The sequence below is a fragment of the Rhineura floridana genome, chromosome 8 (genome assembly GCF_030035675.1).
Source record: "Rhineura floridana isolate rRhiFlo1 chromosome 8, rRhiFlo1.hap2, whole genome shotgun sequence".
Lineage (NCBI taxonomy): Eukaryota > Metazoa > Chordata > Lepidosauria > Squamata > Rhineuridae > Rhineura > Rhineura floridana.
The window spans coordinates 47,483,434-47,503,036 of record NC_084487.1 but is presented as its reverse complement, the minus strand read 5'-3'; the positions used below and the strand labels follow the sequence as shown (position 1 = coordinate 47,503,036).

At 41.9% G+C, this 19,603-nt stretch overlaps 1 protein-coding gene across 4 annotated transcripts in view; it reads right to left on the bottom strand.

The window, feature by feature from the left end:
* Positions 1-15,600, bottom strand: part of CCDC134 (coiled-coil domain containing 134) — a 34,888-nt gene extending 19,288 nt beyond the window's left edge. For 2 of the 4 annotated variants that reach the window (XM_061639301.1, XM_061639300.1), the window contains exon 1: positions 15,477-15,600. The gene's annotated coding sequence lies outside the window, so the exon portion shown is untranslated. Of the gene's footprint in view, positions 1-9; positions 103-2,722; positions 2,889-15,476 lie in introns of those variants that run through there. The other 2 variants (XM_061639302.1, XM_061639304.1) reach the window with 2 other exon arrangements.
* Positions 15,601-19,603: the final 4,003 nt, after the last annotated feature.

Here is a 19,603-nt window from a genome sequence, read left to right as displayed (position 1 = left end):
AGGACATACCAGCCTTACAGCTACTAGCCATGATGGCTATGTTCTGCCACCACTGTGGGGAGTATGCTTCTGAATATCAGTTGCTGGGAATCACAAATGAGCAATTCATTGGCATCTGTTGGCCACTATGAGAACAGGATGCCGGACTAGATGGACCTTCAGCCAGATCCAGCAGGGTTCTTCTTACGTTCTCTAGACTAAAGCAAAAGTGGGTAGAAATTAGATCACTGGCCAGTATCCAGTGGTCTATCCAGCCTTTCCCAACCAGTGTGCCTCCAGATGTTGTTGGACCATGTGATGTTCCTATATTAATGTATATATGGTAAGTGTTAGTTGTTTAGAAGATACATGGTAAGTGGAGTGAAAGAGGGGGAGTGAATGGGCAGTAGAATGCGAGATGATTGGCTGAGTGTTTAAAATGGCTGAATGTATAAAAGGAAGAGTGAGAGTGGAATCTGGGGGGGAGAAGAGAACTGAGTGGGTTGCTTGGTGGGGTTTAGAGAGTTGTTTGCCAGGAGGGAGGTGGAGTTTGGATTAGTATTGAGTAAAACCATATGCTTATGTGCCTTAAGAAGAAATCTTGTTAATCTTGTTAGCTTTGTTATCTGTAATAAATACTTAATTTGGTTTACCAAAGGCCTGATCCTTGGCTGGGGTTTCACAGACCAGAAGGGAGGGTAAGGTAATGACCAAGGCTGAAGGGGAACTGTAACAAATGGTGGCAGCGGTGAAGAGAATAACAATACCAGTATTCAGAGTCTCTGGGAATACTAGTATTGGGACGTTACTGGTGGTTGCCTAGCAGGGGGATCTGTTGAGATCTGTGCTAGAGCGGATAGGTAAACCATAAGAGAGTGCAGTCCGGACTGGTGGAGTCCCTGGTGGTGCCTAGAGACAGGCAGTAACCACGAGCAGGTAGGAACCTGACAGGGAGAGCCAGGGAAGGACGCCTCACAGACCACAACTCCCATCAGCCTCAGCCAGCACTGCCAATGGTCAGGAAAGATGGAATTGTGGTCCAACATCTGGAGGCACACTGGTTGGGAAAGGCTGGGTCTATCCATAATGTGAGGCTAGGTAGATCTTTTGTGGGGTCCAGCAAGGTGCTTCTTCTGTTTTAAGCAAAACCTCATTCTCACCCATGAAACACAGATTGGTTATGCTTTGGCTATTGAGGAGAATCCAACTATGCACACTCATTCTATTTAAATCTAAACACACATTGGTGGGCTATGGGACAGTGGCATAAACGAGCAGAGATGTAGTGTCACCGCATATTGTATAGCACAGACAACAATGTCATATCCTGGGGTGCTAATCTTCTGCATGAAGAGAGAAAGAGAAAAGTTGGCTTTGTATTGAAGCAAAAATATCTGCATCAGCCAAAATTTCGTGTTTGTCGTACAGTCTAAGAGTATTGCTACTATGAGAGTTGTCATAAGGAGCACCCACACTTCAGAATTCACCACAACACCACTGTTATTGGGATTCTAATTTTTAAAAACAGGAGACTATCTTTGCTCAAAATAGTCAAAGTTGCTACAGCAAAAAGAGGCACTATAAGAAAGAGTGCGAAGGAATGCAGTGAGTTCAGAAGAAGCAATATATAGTGCTCCTTAAAAGAGAAAGCTGTAGTCCTGTTCCTCTCTTACTTGAACTCCTCTTTTAGTAAGAACAAAATTAAATAGCATTATACAAATTAGAGCTACTGTTTGTATTAAACTGTATGATCCATCAAGAGCCCACGCAGGTGACTCATCCAGAGAGTGGGCTGGAAACTAAAAAAGTTGTGGACTTAATAACCGTTCGTTTATTTGTTTGTTTGTTTGTTTATTATACTTGTATACCGCCCCATAGCCAAAGCTCACTGGGCGGTTTACAGTAACTAAAAACAAATACAATTTAAAATACATCTTTTAAAAAACAATTAAAAACACAATTTAAAAATTTTAAACAATATAAAATACAAGGTCTTGACCTGTTGGCGCCAGGCGCACCTCGTCACACACATCATTCCATAATTTGGGAGCCACCACTGAGAAGACCCTCTCCCTTGTTGCCATTCTCCGATCTTCCCTTGGAGTAGGCACCCGGAGGAGGGCCTTAGATGTTGAGCATAGTGTATGGGTGGGTTCGTATCGGGAGAGGCGTTCCATCAGGTATTGTGCTCCCAAGCCGTGTAAGGCTTTATAGGTCAAAACCAGCACCTTGAATCGAGCTCGGAAACATACAGGCAGCCAGTGTAAGCGGGCCAGAATTGGTTTTATATGTTTGGACCATCTGGTCCCTGTCACCAATCTGGCCGCTGCATTTTGCACAAGCTGCAGTTTCCAAACCGTCTTCAAAGGCAGCCCCACGTAGAGTGCATTGCAGTAATCTAATTTAGAGGTTACCAGAGCATGGACAACTGAAGCCAGGTTATCCCTGTCCAGATAGGGACCTAGTTGGGCCACCAACCGAAGTTGGTAGAAGGTACTCCGTGCCACTGAGGCTACCTGAGCCTCAAGTGACAGAGATGATTCTAGGAGAACCCCCAAGTTACGAACCTGCTCCTTCAGGGGGAGTGCAACCCCATCCAGGACAGGTTGGACATCCACCATCCGGTCAGAAGAACCACCCACTAGCAGCATCTTAGTCTTGTCTGGATTAAGCCTCAGTTTATTAGCCCTCATGCAGTCCATTGGCGCAGCCAGGCACCGGTTCAGCACATTGACAGCCTCACCTGAAGATGAAAAGCAGCAACACTCCAAAGCTCCGGAAGACTGCACCCAATGGTTTCGTGTAGATGTTGAACAGCATGGGGGACAGAATTGACCCCTGCGGAACCCCATACTGGAGAGTCCAGGGTGCCAAACGATGTTCCCCAAGCACCACCTTCTGGAGGTGACCTGCCAAGTAGGAGCAGAATCACTGCAATGCAGTACCTCCCACTCCCAACTCAGCCAGTCTTCCCAGAAGGATACCATGGTCGATGGTATTGAAAGCCACTGAGAGATCAAGGAGAATCAACAGAGTCACACTCCCCCTGTCTCTCTCCCGACAAAGGTCATCATACAGGGCAACCAAGGCTGTTTCCGTGCCAAAACCAGGCCTGAAACCCGACTGAAATGGATCCAGATAATCGGTCTCATCTAAGAGTGTCTGGAGCTGGCCCACAACCACTCGTTCAACGACCTTGCCCAGGAATGGAACATTTGCTACTGGCCTATAGTTATTAAGGTTTTCTGGGTCCAGGGAGGGTCTCTTCCGGAGTGGTCTCACTACTGCCTCTTTCAGGCAGCCAGGAACCACCCCCTCTCGCAGAGAGGCATTAATCACTTCCCTGGCCCAGCTAGCTGTTCCATTCCTGCTAGCTTTAATTAGCCAAGAAGGGCAAGGATCCAGCACAGAAGTGGTTGCACGAACCTGTCCAAGCACCTTGTCAACGCCCTCAAGCTGCACCAACTGAAACTCATCCAAGAAATCGGGACAAGGCTGTGCTCTGGATACCTTGCTTGATTCACCTGCTATAACACTGGAGTCTAAGTCCTGGCGGATGGTAAAGATTTTACCCTGGAAGTGCCTAGCAAATTCATTACAGCGGGACTGTAATAACCATATCAGAACTAGGGATGGAAAGATCTGTCCACTTTGGTTCTCTCAGTGTCTCATTTTTCCTATCTTTAATTCAGTTCTCCACATTTCTAAAGTAATTTGTAATTTTTTTCAAAAACATCCTCATGAAAATTCTCCTACATTTTAGTGCAAGTTTCTCCTAATAAACACATTTTTGTGGGCAGTTTTGAGTAATGCACACATTTTTGCAAGCCATTCCTTGTCATATAATGCATTTTGCATGTTATTTTCACACACATGTTTATTTTTATGCACACTTTCCCCTAATATCTGTATTTTTGTAAGCATTGGTTGGCAAACATCACAAAATTTGAATAAGTGCAAATTCCAAAGGATGGCCGATTTTGGTTCTCATTTTGTTTTGGAAAGTGCAAATTTGATAGATTCGGCTTGAAATGTGAACTGAATAGAAATTCTAGCCCATCCCTAATCAGAACAGAGCTGTGGGATGTCACACACAAGCAGAACCCAAGGCTGAGTGCCGCTGGAGCTTATCCATAGCAGCTACAAAAATAGCTGCCATGTTTATCTCAAAGACAGAATCCAAACAAGTTCAGATGAAACTTTTTTTCTTTTTTAAGACCAGCTCTCTCATCATGGCAGCAAATCTTTTCAAGCTACTTGAAAAAGAGTTGTATAGAATACAACTGAAAGGCTTGCTACCCTAACTCCACCAACAAGAATTCCAAGGACTGAATGGTATCACCTGATCCAGCTTTTTTCTTGGCATATCTTGTCTCAAGGATGCCAACCCTACCGGGTTACCCTAAGATTTGGGGCAGGGGGAGGAAGAACCACTGAACACAATGGAACTTACTTCAAAGTAAACTCACATAGGTTTGAGCTCTTTAAAAACCCTTTGCCATAATACAGTTGTCTCCAATTTTGTTTTTCAGATGTTATGACCGATTGCTAATTCTTTTACTGACTTTTCCCGCCGGTATTTACTTTTGTTTTGTACTGTTGTTTCAGAAATTGTAAGGATTTCAGCATATCATAGCAAAGCTGTAGCAAGCTCAGAGATTTTCCAGTAATATTATCCATTAAATGCTGAAATTGATCAGATATCTTTCTAATCTTGAGTAACAGCATAGCATTTACCAGCAGGACTGTTTTCCCTTATGAGAACAAAAACTGAAATAGTTGTATATAGTAACAGATGTACATACCACCAGCAATTATCGGGAGACAGAAAGAAAGGAGATACAATCCAAGATATCTGCCAAGCGTTAAAACTGTGAGGAAAACGAAGTGGTAGTAACTTAGTACTACCGCTACGACCACTATATCATCTTTACTCTACAGCACAGTGTAAATGTGACACACAAATATTCCATAAGAGAACCACATTCAGCCCTGCCTCAGCTAACAAGGCTGCAAATGACTACATACAGAGAAGTCAGACCTGCTCCACGAGAGGCTAATGGAAATCAGAGCAGCTTGCTGCTCTTAATTGGAGGGTTACAGGAAATACTGTTTGCTTCTAGGCTTTCTGGTTCACCAATTTTCCCTTGGCTTCCTAACTGTTATCCATACAAAATAAAACACTGCTAAAAAGAAAAACACACCAGTCCTTCAACGTTTATATATAACCCTGTTCCAGTAAAGCCTTTTTCCATTTTTCCAGCTCTCATAATCACACATATGAGGGAGGGGAGGGAGTTATGGGGGAAGGTAGCAGCCTCCAGGAAGATTGGCTTAACTCAGCTGGTTTTGACGAATGCAGTACAATAAAGCCTACTTCAAATACAATTTAGATTTCTTCAAAAGAACCACAGACATTTACAGAAAGGTGGAATATAACTATGATTAAGAGCAGAAAATTAAAGGTATCAAGCCAATGTTATGTATTGATCCAAACTTTGCGAAGAAAATGCAAATATGCTTAAATATTAAACATTCAAGTAATTAATCAACTACAATGGATTCAAGCATGTAATGTAAATCAGAGCATAAAGACTGTAACAAAATATGCAACACCCAGGTACTAGATTGCCTCATTGAGTTTTAGGCTTACAACGACTCTTTCCCTCTGCAAGGGTGGAGGACCTATTAAGTTGGTCCGCTCTCGGAGACTCATGGATCCTATTGGTTTTCAGAGGGCTCTGGGAGTTTTTCCGGCTGATAGTACTGGCGCTCCTGTCGAGGCCTTGGTCGAACTGTGGAATACGGAGATGAACCGGGCTATTGACACGATCGCTCCCGCGCGCCCTCTTCGTTGCAGAGCTCATACAGCTCCGTGGTATACCCCGGAGCTGAGAGCGATGAAGTAAGAGAGAAGGAGGCTGGAGTGCAGATGGAGACGAACTCCAGACGGATGCAATTATGCTTTGGTAAGTGCCTCCACTAAGTCGTATATAAAAGCGGTAAGGGCAGCGAAGAAGTCTTACTTCACTGCTTCTATTAGGACATCTCTTTGCCGCCCAGCAGAGCTTTTTAGGGTTGTAAGAGGACTTTTACATTCAGGTCCTCAAGATACCATTGAAACATCTGAAGCTCGCTGTAACGACATTGCAGGGCACTTCCAAAATAAAATCGCATGCATCCGTAGGGACCTAGACTCTGATGTTATGACAGACGAATCCACTGAAGTGTCCAGAACACGGTCTTGTCCTTCGTTATTGGATGAGTTTCAGTTGGTGCAGCTTGAGGAAGTGGACAAGGTGCTTGGAATGGTGCGGGCGACCACGTCTGCGCTAGATCCTTGTCCATCTTGGCTAGTGAAGGCTAGTAGGACTGGTACCACCGTCTGGGCTAAGGAAGTGATAAATGCCTCCTTGAGGGAGGGAGTTGTACCTAGTAGCCTCAAGGAGGCAGTAGTAAGACCTCTCTTAAAGAAACCTTCCTTAGACCCAGATAACTTGAACAACTATAGACCGGTGGCGAATGTCCCCTTTTTGGGCAAGGTTCTGGAGCGGGTGGTTGCCGGTCAGCTCCAGGTGCTCTTGGATGAGACCGATTATCTGGATCCGTTTCAATCCGGTTTTAGGCCTGGTTTTGGCATTGAAACAGCCTTGGTCGCCCTGTACGATGACCTTTGTCGGGAGAGGGACAGAGGGAGTGTGACTCTGTTGATTCTCCTTGATCTCTCAGCGGCATTTGATACCATCGACCATGGTATCCTTCTGGGGAGACTCGCGGAGTTGGGAGTTGGAGGCACTGCTTGGCAGTGGTTCCGCTCCTACTTGGCGGATCGTCGCCAGAAGGTAGTACTTGGGGAACATTGCTCGACACCTTGGACTCTCCATTGTGGAGTCCCTCAGGGGTCAGTTTTGTCCCCCATGCTTTTCAACATCTACATGCAGCCTCTGGGTGCCGTCATCAGGAGTTTTGGAGTGTGTTGCCACCAGTATGCTGATGACACGCAGCTCTATTTCTCCTTTTCATCCTCTACAGGTGAGTCTGTGGATGTGCTGAACCATTGCCTGACCGCGATAATGGACTGGATGAGAGCTAATAAACTGAGACTCAATCCAGACAAGACTGAGACACTGTTGGTGAGTGCCTTCCCTGTACAGATGGTGGATGTTTACCCTGTTCTAGATGGGGTTACACTCCCCTTGAAGGAACAGGTTCGTAGTCTGGGGGTGCTTTTCGATCCTTCCCTGTCTCTTGAGGCGCAAGTGGCCTCGGTGGCAAGGAATGCGTTCTACCATCTTCGGTTGGTAGCCCAGCTACGCCCCTATCTGGACAGGGATGACCTTGCCTCAGTTGTTCATGCTCTGGTAACTTCTAGGCTGGATTACTGTAATGCGCTCTACGTAGGGCTGCCCTTGAAGACAGTGGCGGCCCCCACCCTCTGGAACTCCCTCCCACAAGATCTTCGGCACATCTCTTCCCTGAATATGTTCCGCAAGGCCTTAAAGACCTGGCTTTTTCAGCAGGCTTTCGGGACTTCTGGGGAGGCTTAATATTCTTCTGTTTTAAATGACTCCTATTATGTATTGTTTGCTCTTATAATTTATATATTTCACTGTATTTTTATATTGTATTCTGCCATATTTATTGTATGTACATCGCCTAGAGTGGCCATTGGCCAGATAGGCGACACATAAATTAAATTTATTATTATTATTATTATTATTATTATTATTATTATTAAGACAGTTTGGAAACTTCAGCTAGTGCAAAATGCAGCAGCCAGACTGCTGATGAGGACCAGCCGGTCAGCACATATAACACCTGTTCTGGCCCATTTGCACTGGCTACCTATCTGTTTCCGAGCCAGATTCAAGGTGCTGGTTATGACCTATAAAGCCTTACACGGCGTGGGACCGCAATATCTTGTGGAACGCCTCTCCCACTATGAACCTACCCGGTCACTTCGCTCAGCAACTAAGGCCCTCCTCCGGGTACCAACTCATCAGGAAGCCCGGAGGACAGTTACTCGATCTAGGGCCTTTTCTGTAGTGGCCCCCGAATTGTGGAATAGCCTCCCCGAAGAAATACGCCTGGCGCCTACGCTTCTATCTTTTTGGCGCCAGGTTAAGACCTGGCTATGCTCCCAGGCATTTTAATGTGTTTAACTTTTATATTTTTGTTGTTCCTTGTTTGTGTTTATTATGTTTGGTTGATTTTATTATGATATTTTGTATTTTAATCTTTTTGTACACCGCCCAGAGAACTATTCGCTATGGGCGGTTTAAAAATGAAACAAATAAATAAATAAATAAATTCGGCATCTTAGCCACAAAACTCTCTGTTCAATAGACCTATTCAAATTCTGCATGGCCACTGAATAAGATGTTGCCAAGGATGCCAGAAATAATGAATGACATATTCAAGTGTATTTGCTTTGCTTAGCATTCACAATTTCTGTACTGCAATGCAAACAGTGCTTATTGTGCAGCAGAATCCTATGAATATCTACTTAGAACTGAGCCTCACCTGGTTCAGCGGGATAAGTCTAAACTCAACAATTTATATATTCGGCTATATAAGATGCTAAAGCGACTACTATGTTATGTCAATGCAAAAATGAAATACTCTGGATCATTCTTTCCCTCCAAATATATTAAAGGACATCAAGCTGGTAATCATTTCTAGGCTTGTAGATTTTCATTTTTAAGCTCAAGAGCCAGTTCTGGTGGCCATCAAAAGATGCTTCGTCATTACACCTCCCACCTCAGCTCATGACTGCAATCCATGTCTTCACCTACTCTCTTCTCCTACCTGCTACAAGATAATACTAGAATCCCATCTGCTACAGCAGACAGGTGACATTATGCTCAAAGGGACCTGTGGAGACATAGGACAGAAATTGCTCTCTTGGCACTGCTGAATTTTCCCAAGAGACAAACAGGATCTCAAGTGGAGTCACAGCAAGCCCTGGGCTGGTGAACTGAGTATGAGGTTTGGCCCTGGGAAACACAGGTTCAAACACCCGCTTTGCCATGGGAAACCTTGGGGGTATCATTTCCTCTAAGCCTAAAAATTATCAAGAGGAGTTGTTGTGAAGATAAAATAAGAGTAGGAAAGAGCCTTGTGCACCTGAAGGCTTCAACAGAACCTTTTAAAAGTTGCACGGCATAGAGCTAGAACAGCAAAGCTTCTATTTAAAGGGGGGGGGGAGTCACCATCTCCCAGTGCTAAGAAGGTAAACATCCAATTTATTTAAATTTACCCCAGAGGTATTCTAAAAAGCTCAACCATCAGATTGTCATCTGCACACTGCTATTCTATCAATTAGGAAGCAGCAAGTACCACAAAAGTAGGACATAAACCTGTCAGAATGTAGGTTCTGAGGAATTTGAGAAAGCACCATTGAATGCCCTTATCTTTGCAGCTGGCTTTTCTAACACAAAAGCAAACACAAGAAAAGCAGAGGAAGAAAATATTACCACCCTGAGGTATCCCTTTGGGTTGCGCATACTTAGCACTCCCTATAGATATGGTAACAGGCGCTCTGAAAGGGGAATATATATGAGGAGGAGACAGATACCTCCATTGTATAACAAGATTTAATGTCCAGCTGCAGGAGGAGCAGCATCTTTTTTAAGAGCAATCTGCTTCGCACACTGAGAAATATGTTTAAGGGTTTATTTATTGGAGCAAACCAAGAATCATACCTGTAGCAAAATATCCTGTCATTTGCAAAAATTAAACTAAAGCACTACAAAAAAAACCCCCATGGATTCTACTTCTTTCTGCTGTGTTCAGCAGGCAGCCACTGGGGGGGTCTAGCCAGACGATTCTATATTAGCTGCGTGTACACCCACAGGATGAGGGTCAGAAACAATTATTTAACATAATAAGCATATTAACATGGTAGATGCATCCACACACAAAGGGCAAAAACAAAAACCCTCCAAACAACTTAGCCTGAATTGCGACATGCCAATGCAAACAAAAACATTGCAAAAAGCTCATACATATGGGTTCTCAAAAATGTCCAAAATTAAGGTGTTTACCTTTGTAGGGAATCAATATGAACGCCTCCATGAGGGGTAGCCAACATGGTGCCTTCCAGATATTGTTGGACTACAATCCCCATCAAAACTGATCATACTGACTGGGGCTGATGGGAGTTAGTTTAACAACTTACTGAGGGCACCACATTGGCTACCTGTAGACTACGCTGTCTGAATCTGGCACAAAGATGGCATATTTACTAGTTATTTATTTAACAAACATAGCACTGTCACAATGCAATCTTATAGCTACTCAGAAGTAATCTGCACTGAATTGAATGGGATGTAGTCCTAGGTAAGTGTGGGTTCCTTCTGGGAGGAAAGGCAGGTTATAAATTTAATAAACAAATATTGGACTGCAGCCTTAGTGCAGAGATTGGGATAAGACATACTAAAGCCCCAGGGATACACAAAATGATCATTATCTGACCATCAAATCCTTCTCTTCTGCTCCTACAATATGTTGGGTTCTTAAATCAACCCTGAATGAAGAAGCCTGATGTCCAGAGCAAGTTCAATTTATTTTGCAGAGAGGCTACTATAGATGAGCCACGAGGCAGAAAAAAGGTAGGGAGAAGGGACAAATATGACACAAGGCAGTAAGAGGTGTACTCTCTTCAACAGAGGCTGTGGGCACACTAGTCGCTTCAAAAGCAGCAAGAATGGTTTTTCTGGCTGTGTTTTGAAGCAACTGTGCCCTTGGCTAGACACATATCCCTTCCCCACTGCTAACTTCAAATCTTTCAGGACCGCTCACAGCAAAGTGTTGGACCTGTTATTGTCTCTGTCTGTGCCTACAGGAAAGTGTTTCCATTGGCTACACCTGGAGGGGCAACAGATTGATCTACCAACCAGTTGCAAAATCTGTCTGAAGCCAAATTAAAAAAAACAAATACTGCAGCTGATCCAACCATGTTTTAGAGTAAAAAGAGGGAGAGTTTGATTAACGTCATGTGTCCCCATTTTCAGAAAACAGAGATGGAGACAGTGGAACTGGCACAACAGTACGAGTATCTCAACCCTTAGTTTCCAGGCTTAATTTAAAGTGACGAGTTTGGTCTATAAAACACAACATAGGATGTTAGGATCTAAAGGAATACCTTTTGCCATACATGCCTTAAGATCATCACTGGAGGCTCTTCTATAATTGCCAATTCAATCTGAAGTGTGGAGTATTGCTATGAGGAAGAGGGCCTTCACAGTGGCATCCCCCTATTTTGAAACTACTAGCCAGGACCGCTATGCTTTTGCCTCCATAATCGAAGGCAGTATTGCTTCTGAATGCCAGTTGCTGGAAATTGCAGGAGGGGAGAGTGCTCTGAAACTCAGATCTTCCTTGAGGGCTTCCCACAGGCATCTGGTTGGCCACTGTGAGAACAGAATGCTGGACTAGTTGGGCCACTGGCTCTCCATATGACAAGGTGAATTTGAGTGTAATGGCTATTAGATTTAAACAATCTGTGCTTTTAGATTTTACTGCAGTTTTTATTGTATTATTTGTATTTTATCATTTCTTTTAAACTTGTTAACACCACCCAGAGACCTGTGTTATGGGTAATTAACGAAGTAAGTCCAGTAGTAGATTTGCTTGCAGATCAACATGGAATCACTGTTGTAGATATTTCATTTGTCTCTTGAAGCCAACACAACTATTGTGTTGGGAAGCTTTTGTTCAAATACATTACTAAAGAGTAACAGACTGCCTTGAACATGAATTCCACAGCTAGTCTAATTTTCAACAGAGTGACAAACATAATGAAGGGTGTAAGGCTGCAATCCTTTACACATTAACCTGGTAAGCCTCATTGAATATACCAGGATGTACTTGCAAGCTTAGGATCAAAGTGCATGCCCCTCTCTCTATAATCACTGTCAGAGATCTAAGCAAGATGCCACTGCTTTAGGTTAACAAATTTAAATAAAACCAATTTTAATTCAATATACTATAAACTAAGACATGAATGTAGCAGCATTTAAGTGCAAGAAGGTACGAGTCTGCTTCAAACTAGGAGAGCACAGCAGTTATAGCAATGGACGTGGGTCCTTTGCAGAGTCATCCTAAAAACCTTTAAACTCTCTCTAGACAGACTCATGTTCCAAAATTTTCTAACTCTGTAATAAACAAAATCCCTAACCCTAGTGTTAGTGGTGATGGTAGGTAACATTTACTGAACTTGCTTGTGCCTCGGTTAACTTCTGGTTAAAAGGAAGGGAATACCTTGCAGATAAGTGTAATTTATCAAATATTCTAAAGAAGTGTCAAAACAAACCTCAGTCTTTTCCTACTTATTGTTCATGCAAGTGACCTGCCTTCAAAAACATCTAGATATTTCCGCCTTCTGGCATCTGTGAAAAATGGTATTGGATTCCAAAGAGATATAATGGTATCACTACACTCATGGACTTCATATTTTAGGCTCTAGGGTATTATTTTGTTTTATGTTCAACTTGGAAAAAGGAATCTCAATTTGCAACTACCATTTCCTCCCAATATCTGCAAATTTGAAGAAATATTCAAAATGACACTAAAATGACAAATATGAATAGATCTTTTATACCTTTTGAATAAAAAGATTCCTTCAGATAAGCAAAAAGAATTATGCGAAATATAACAAATATTGCAAAGTAAGGTAAAGAACACCACTACAAAACAAAATAGGGAGAGAGAGTTTACTACTAGCATGTCTAATATGGAATGGAAGTATTATACAGCCACGAGAGTGACTCTATACTATAGTGAGCATGGATTTTTCACATTCCGCAATGTTAAATTGAAAATACCCCCATGCCATTCTGATGCTTCCCATAAGTTCATTTCAAAACAAAACTTTACATAACTTAGAGTCCTGAACTCAGAAACGCTTGCTGAACAACCCTCTAAATTTTCATGGTGATACACAAAATAGTCAGAGAAATAGAGTTCAAAGAGTAAAAAGAGAAAGAAAAAACCCAGAACCCTTTTGGACTTTTTTCTGTCAGAGTTCTCATAATCTGTTGAAATTCATTAAAAATCAGCCATGTTCACAGAGTACCTGTAGTCCTATTACTGACCTTGCACCATACTCCAACCTTCATCTTCTAGTTTAAAAGTTAGAAAAATGCCTGGCTGATTTTTAACTAATTTAAGAAATTTTGCATTGAACTCAATGATGTCGGGCATGCTCAGTAAGACCCCTCCTTCCCCCTCTTACTCCTTCTGCTCCCCTCTCTCCCCTTCTTCCTTCCCTCTACTCTCCACTCCTCCCTCCTCCCCCATGGTCAGTTTTACCTATCCTAAGCATGATTGCACAGGAGTAAATCCCACTGAACTCAATAAGTATGCGAATGATCAAACCTGCCTTTCTCCTCCTCCTCTCCTCTCCTCTCCTCTCCCTTCCTCCTCCTTTCTTTCTCTCCTCCCCTCTTCCTTCTTCCTCCTCCCCTGCCCACTCCAGGCTTCCCTCCCCATGGTCAGTTTTACCTATCCTAAGCATGATCGCACAACAGTAAATCCCACTGAACTCAATAAACATGCAAATGATCAAACCTGCCCTCCCCCTCCTGCCCTCCCCATCCCCTGCCCTCCCCTGAACTCAATAAGCATGCAAATGATCAATCCATTCTCAGCAAACTTTCACAGGATCCCATTTCTTACCTCCCAGATTAAAACCAAATTCTTCCAAGCTACACAGGAAGTGGATTGGACTGCGAAAGACCAACCCAAATTGTGTTTCATTTTTACAAATTTGTAGGGCAGTCCAATATCTCAGAGGAGAGGTCAGGTCTCCTGCTCCCCTGGTACATTCACTATAGCTGCCCAATTTCCCTGCTTTTTAAAGTTTGCACAAGGTTTTTTGCCTGTTAGTGAACACATGTACTAAATCAGCATTTGACTACTCTTGAAAATGAAAAAAGATTTTATATTAATGGTATAATATTCTTGTTAAGATTGCAAAAATGTTTCCAAATGTATCAGACATTGTTATAACATGGAGGAAGGGCACATTTATATCTCTGAAAAATATTAGTCAGATTTCATTATTGCCACTAATGCCACTTTTAGTTACACAGGAGGGCAAGAAGGAAAAAAACACTAGGTAATTATTATTTATGTTAACGCTGGCATGTCAATTATTAGAGAAGGAATGGAGAACAGTAAAATTATCCGCTACTGGGATGTGGAAGAGGAAAATGTGGAAAAATGCCCATGAATAAATTACCAGCTATAAATATTTATGGGAAAAGAGAAGTAATTTGCTGGAGACTTCTCAGAAATGATGGACCCCATTCATCCAATACTGGAAGCAATACAGACCTGAAGTATTCAAAACAATGACTTAAAAGGACTTAACTTGTATAATACCTACCAAACACATTAGGTTTGTTCTACTAGTTAGCATGATAGCATATCTTATACTGAATGCAATATGGAAAAATGAGTTTTTCTATACAACGCTTACACATACAGAAATAATTTATACCGCATTTTGTATTTTTATTTGAACTGTAGACTTAAAAATAAAAACAGACACACACCCCTTCTCTCTGGGTGGGATCCACGTACATCAAGAACCCCTTTATAAAAGAAGGGCTTGCCACAGACAGACAGACAAAATGTGGGCCTGGTAATCAGCTAAGGCAAGAAATGGAAAAAGCATGAGGTGACACGATGAAAAGGAGAGCTTTGCATCTTATTCATTATAAGTGTATATTATAGCGCCTTCCTCCGTTAGTTTATGTTTATTGCCGTAGCACGATACTACTTCTTTGTAACATTATACTTATGTAGTAGTTATTTATTCAGAGGGCCTCTCATCAACTGACAGCATGAACCACGTAGTGATCAAATACATTTCTATATTAACATATCGGGAGACCTCGGTTTCCAAACGACACACAATCCTCGCCCGCTCCACCAAGTTCAGAAGACAAGTTCACGGCAGTTTAATTAACCGACTGCCTCCCTAGGCGAAGAGCAGCGAGAGGAACGCACACTTTCGCTTCCAGAGTCACGAGTTCCTTCCCGATTCATAAAACCGACCGTTAAAGAATGCGATCTTGGGTACGCGCGCCCTTCAAAACGAGAGCGGGTGCAGGGCTGTGTGTAACCATTTGCCAGAGATAGGACGACTGGAGCAGCAGCAGCAGTAGCGGGCTAAGTTCGCTTCTCTATCTGTTGCCCCTCAGAGATTAATTAGGGCTCCCGATATGCTAGCTATTGCTTCCTTCGGGCCTGGCTCTTTTGAAGCGCTTCGATATTTAAAATTTCCCCTCATTCATGCGTAGCTGCTGCATTTTTTATCGCAGAGACTCAGCGGCGGGCAAACTACGAAGCAGTTTACCGCTAACCCCGCAGTTCAAACCCACCACGGCTCTCTAATAACATGCCTGCTGAGAATTACTGCGATCAGACAGGATAAGATTATTAGTTTCCCAAACAACTCTTGCTGAATTCGTTAGAAAAAAACTCACCTGCTGCCCGAAGAGGCATCCAGCCGCCGAAACACGAGCTCACTCTGACGGGGCTGTCATGCTGTAGCAGCTCTTCCTTTTCCCGGTGGCTTGCTCCGGCTAACTAGCCTCGCTGCTAGCAAACCAGCATGCACTGCACTGAGGCGTCATTTCCTCCGCGAACTTCCCAGACCCCTCTGTATTGTAGTTCTGCCTGCAGCTTCGCTAGAATATCTCCGCCTCCCCTTAAGAAATCGTGGGGAGCCTTTGATACAGCCACGTTGGCTAATGGGGAAATGCCAGGTGCTGATTTGCATGGCACTTTTGCAGAATTTCGGAAGCAAGTGATAGACATGGGGCGAGGAGCAGCAAATAATCAAAATTAGCAGACATAAGAGTTACTTAACTGATGGAGCGCGGGTGAAAGTTTGCTCTGTAAGGGAAGGGGGTAAGACTAGGAAATACTTAGTGATTAATAAGAACACCCGCTTGTTTAATTTGTGTCAATAATTGACAAGTACATTAATAACAACTTGCTGTTTTTGCTAGAAATACGAACTATACTTCTACCAATGTACCTCTGGCTGTGCAGGGGCATGACAGATGCCTAACCGTACAGCCCAAACCACTGCATGATCGCAGCAAAACCAAGAGTGCATTACTGTACATTACTCCTGCTAAGTAAGACACATTGAAGTCAGTGGAATTTACCCTTTGCTAAGTATGTATGGGATTCCAGTTTTAACAATATTTCCTGAGTTTTTTATAAGCAAGATATTAATTTATTTCTTGCTTTTTAACAAGAGCCACAAAGTGTCTTACAACAGATTAATATAAATAATTTAAAACAAAAGTGTTGTCCACAATAATCAATTAACAAGGGAAAATATCCCACCCAACTACAAGATGAACACCAAAACCAAGCCCAAACATCTGAGAACTGGAATGTCTTCACTTAGTGCCAAAAAGCTGTCAGTGTCAACACCAGCCCCTGCAGAGTTTTGTACAAATGGGGCTGCCACTGAAAAGGTCAGTTTTCTCATTGCCTCTTTCTGAACTTGCCTAGGAGGGGCACATGGAGAAGAGCCTCAGATGACTATTGTAGGGTTCAGGTAGATAGGTTCTGGGGGGATGGAGTCCTTGAGATATTGGTATTCTGAATTGTATAAGGCTTTATAGGCCAAAGCCAGCACTTTGAAATGTGGTATTATTGTAGGATATCTAAACAACTTTGTTGAAGCTTTCATGTCTGTCTCAGGGAAACCACATTTTCTCAGTAATAAAATGGCAAACAGGGTTTGCATCACCACTCAGCCACAAAGCTCATTGGCTGACCTTGGGCCAGTAACTATCTCTCAACTTAACCTACCTCACAGGGTTGTTGTGAGGATAAAATGGGTAAACGAAAACCATGTATGCCACCTTGAGCTCCTTGGAGGAAATGTGGGATATAAATGTAATAGTTTCTAGGTAACTTTTTTACATCTCTAATGCATACACTGTGCTTCAAATTACTGTGCATAGTTTCACATCTCATATGCATCCATTGAGCTAGTACCCATGGCATCTCAGGTGATAAATAACACAATCCTTGACTAATTTTAAATTTATAATTGTTTTAGAACTTGAGCAGAGTGCTATCCAAAGCAGAAAACTGGGACAAATTGTAAAATGCAGCCAGCAGTTTCACTACATACAAATTCCTTATCTTAGAAATGAAAAAGGATGACTGCAAGCTTTAATTCCTTAATCAGCAGATTAATCAATCAGCTGATTACTGATTATTTGACAGGGGCCATTTTTAATTATTTGGGCAGAAAGTTACAGGCATACTTGCTTAATTTATTAAGGCTATTTTGTTGTAGCATGCTATTATAGTAAGAAAGATGAGAATGAAAAGATGGCCTTCCAAAATTAGTGGAAATCTTGGTCTATGAAATTATACATTTCAAACAGGCAAATTCAATTAAATATGATTTAGTTAAATCAATTAAGAGATGACAGCTTTGTAAAAATACACTAAGTAACCATTCCAGCAAGTAAATGGATCTCGGTATGAAATCTTGTCATGCAAATGCTTTAGACTTGGGGCCACATTTGCTATTTTTGTTTTTGTCACAATGGGGCTTTAATTTCTATGCCCTGCAGCAATATTCATATATTCTCCTCTCTTAGTAATGAATGCCCGTTTTCTTAAAACTGTTTTTCATTGGTTTCAGCCTCTCCAAAAAATCCTTCTCAGGTTCTTGATGTTGTTGATTGTTGTTCTGAAGCTCAGGATCCTGGCATATTAATACTCTTGCTTCTTCTCTTTAGAAACATAGAAAGATGCCTTGTGCTGAGTTAGACCAATTATCCATCTAGCTCAATATTATCCACACTGACTGGCAACAGTTCTCTTGGGTCTCAGACAGATCTCTCCCAGCCCTACCTGGAGATGCCAGGGATTAAACCTGGACCTTCTGCATGCAGACTATATGCTCTACCACTGCATTACAAACCTTTCTTCCATATATCCATGTTGTTGCTGAAACCACTATTTTCAGTTGATCAATATAGCTCGGATTCACATTTGTCTCTATAGTCACCATCAACAGTTTGGTTAATTATTTTCTTTCCTTAATACTCCAGTATCTTTCTTGTTGGCCTCCCTGCTTCTACTCCTAACCCTCTTCTGTTGCCATCTGTCATATTTCCTGTTTGCCATTCTGATCGTGTCACTCGATTCTGCTTTCACTTGACCAGTCTCTTTGTTAAACCTAAGGTTACCCTTGTATGTCACACCTGTTGCCTTTTCTCTTGCAGCTCTCTACCATGGGAGTGACCTTCCACTTAACAGCAGATATTCCTCCTGAATTACTACTTTCATATATCTCCTTAAGACACATTTTTTCACTCTGGCTTTTCCCAAATAATCCTCCTCTTTTCTATTCCTTCCAATGTGTCTTGTCTTCAGTTAGATTAGCCTGTGATTGTATTGAAATATATGGACAGGAGCCGTTTCATTTCTATTTTTTCTTTTTGTAAAGTGGTTTTCAGGGATTGTATACATACATTGAAAATATACAACAGCTGAAGTGGTGAACAGCAATATTTTGTTAAATGAAATGCAGAACATTCTTTGAAAATATTCAAAAATGCAGCAGCGACTACAAGTTTGAGCAACGCAATGCGAATGCATCCTATTAAGATCTATCACTATAGATTTTCCCAGCAGTCAAAAATTGAGAATCAGATGGAAGTTTTAAAAGAACGCTCAGCTCTAGTACCAAAATGATTGAGAACATCACTACTGTTACTATTGACAAGGGAAGTAAAACACGTGACTATGAATTTGGCTAGATGTCTTAAAACCTTTGATCTACAACAGCTTTCTCCTGAGATTGTATAAAACACAGCATCATTTTGCATTAACCAAAACCATGATTCACAGCATCTGAATATAAAGAAGGTGATGTGTAAAGTAGCAAAATAAACTATTTGCTCACATCAGGCACTCAGGGAATTTATCAGTATGGCCCTCAAATTATTTTCCGTATCAATACTGAAAATGAATCTGAAATGAAGTGCACACTTCAATTAACAACATTTGCAAGAAAGACAAAAACAGATTTTAAATTTTTAATCTGGGAATGTATATTTCAGATACTGAACAGATTACAAAATCACTTCTGTAGTATGTAATCACTTGTATTATATTCCTTTAAGCCCTTGGCTAGCAAGAAAATGTAAAGCCAAGTTGCTTTATCCATTATGTTCTCTGTTCAATACTGTTAGTTTTCTCATTTCAGTCTCTGATATGTGTGAGAGACACTGCCACTCCTCCAAGACACCTAAATTCAAAGGTTTGAGTCAAAGAATAAAGAGCTGAAAAGATAATAAGCTGTTGAGAAAATGTATTCATTCCCTTTTATCTAAAACTCTGAAGTATTTTCTGCATGAACACACATTTAGGGGGAACAGAAAATCAAAGCAGCTTGTAAGTTTTGATTGTCAGCATCTAATATCTATTCCATAATTTGATGTCCGGGTTCCACTGCCTTTCAGAAAACATGATCCAAAAGCTTCAGATTGAGGGCCCATCCAACAACTTGTTTATTGAGCATTTATCCTGATTTGGTTGCACAAAGCCTACTCAGAAGTTACAT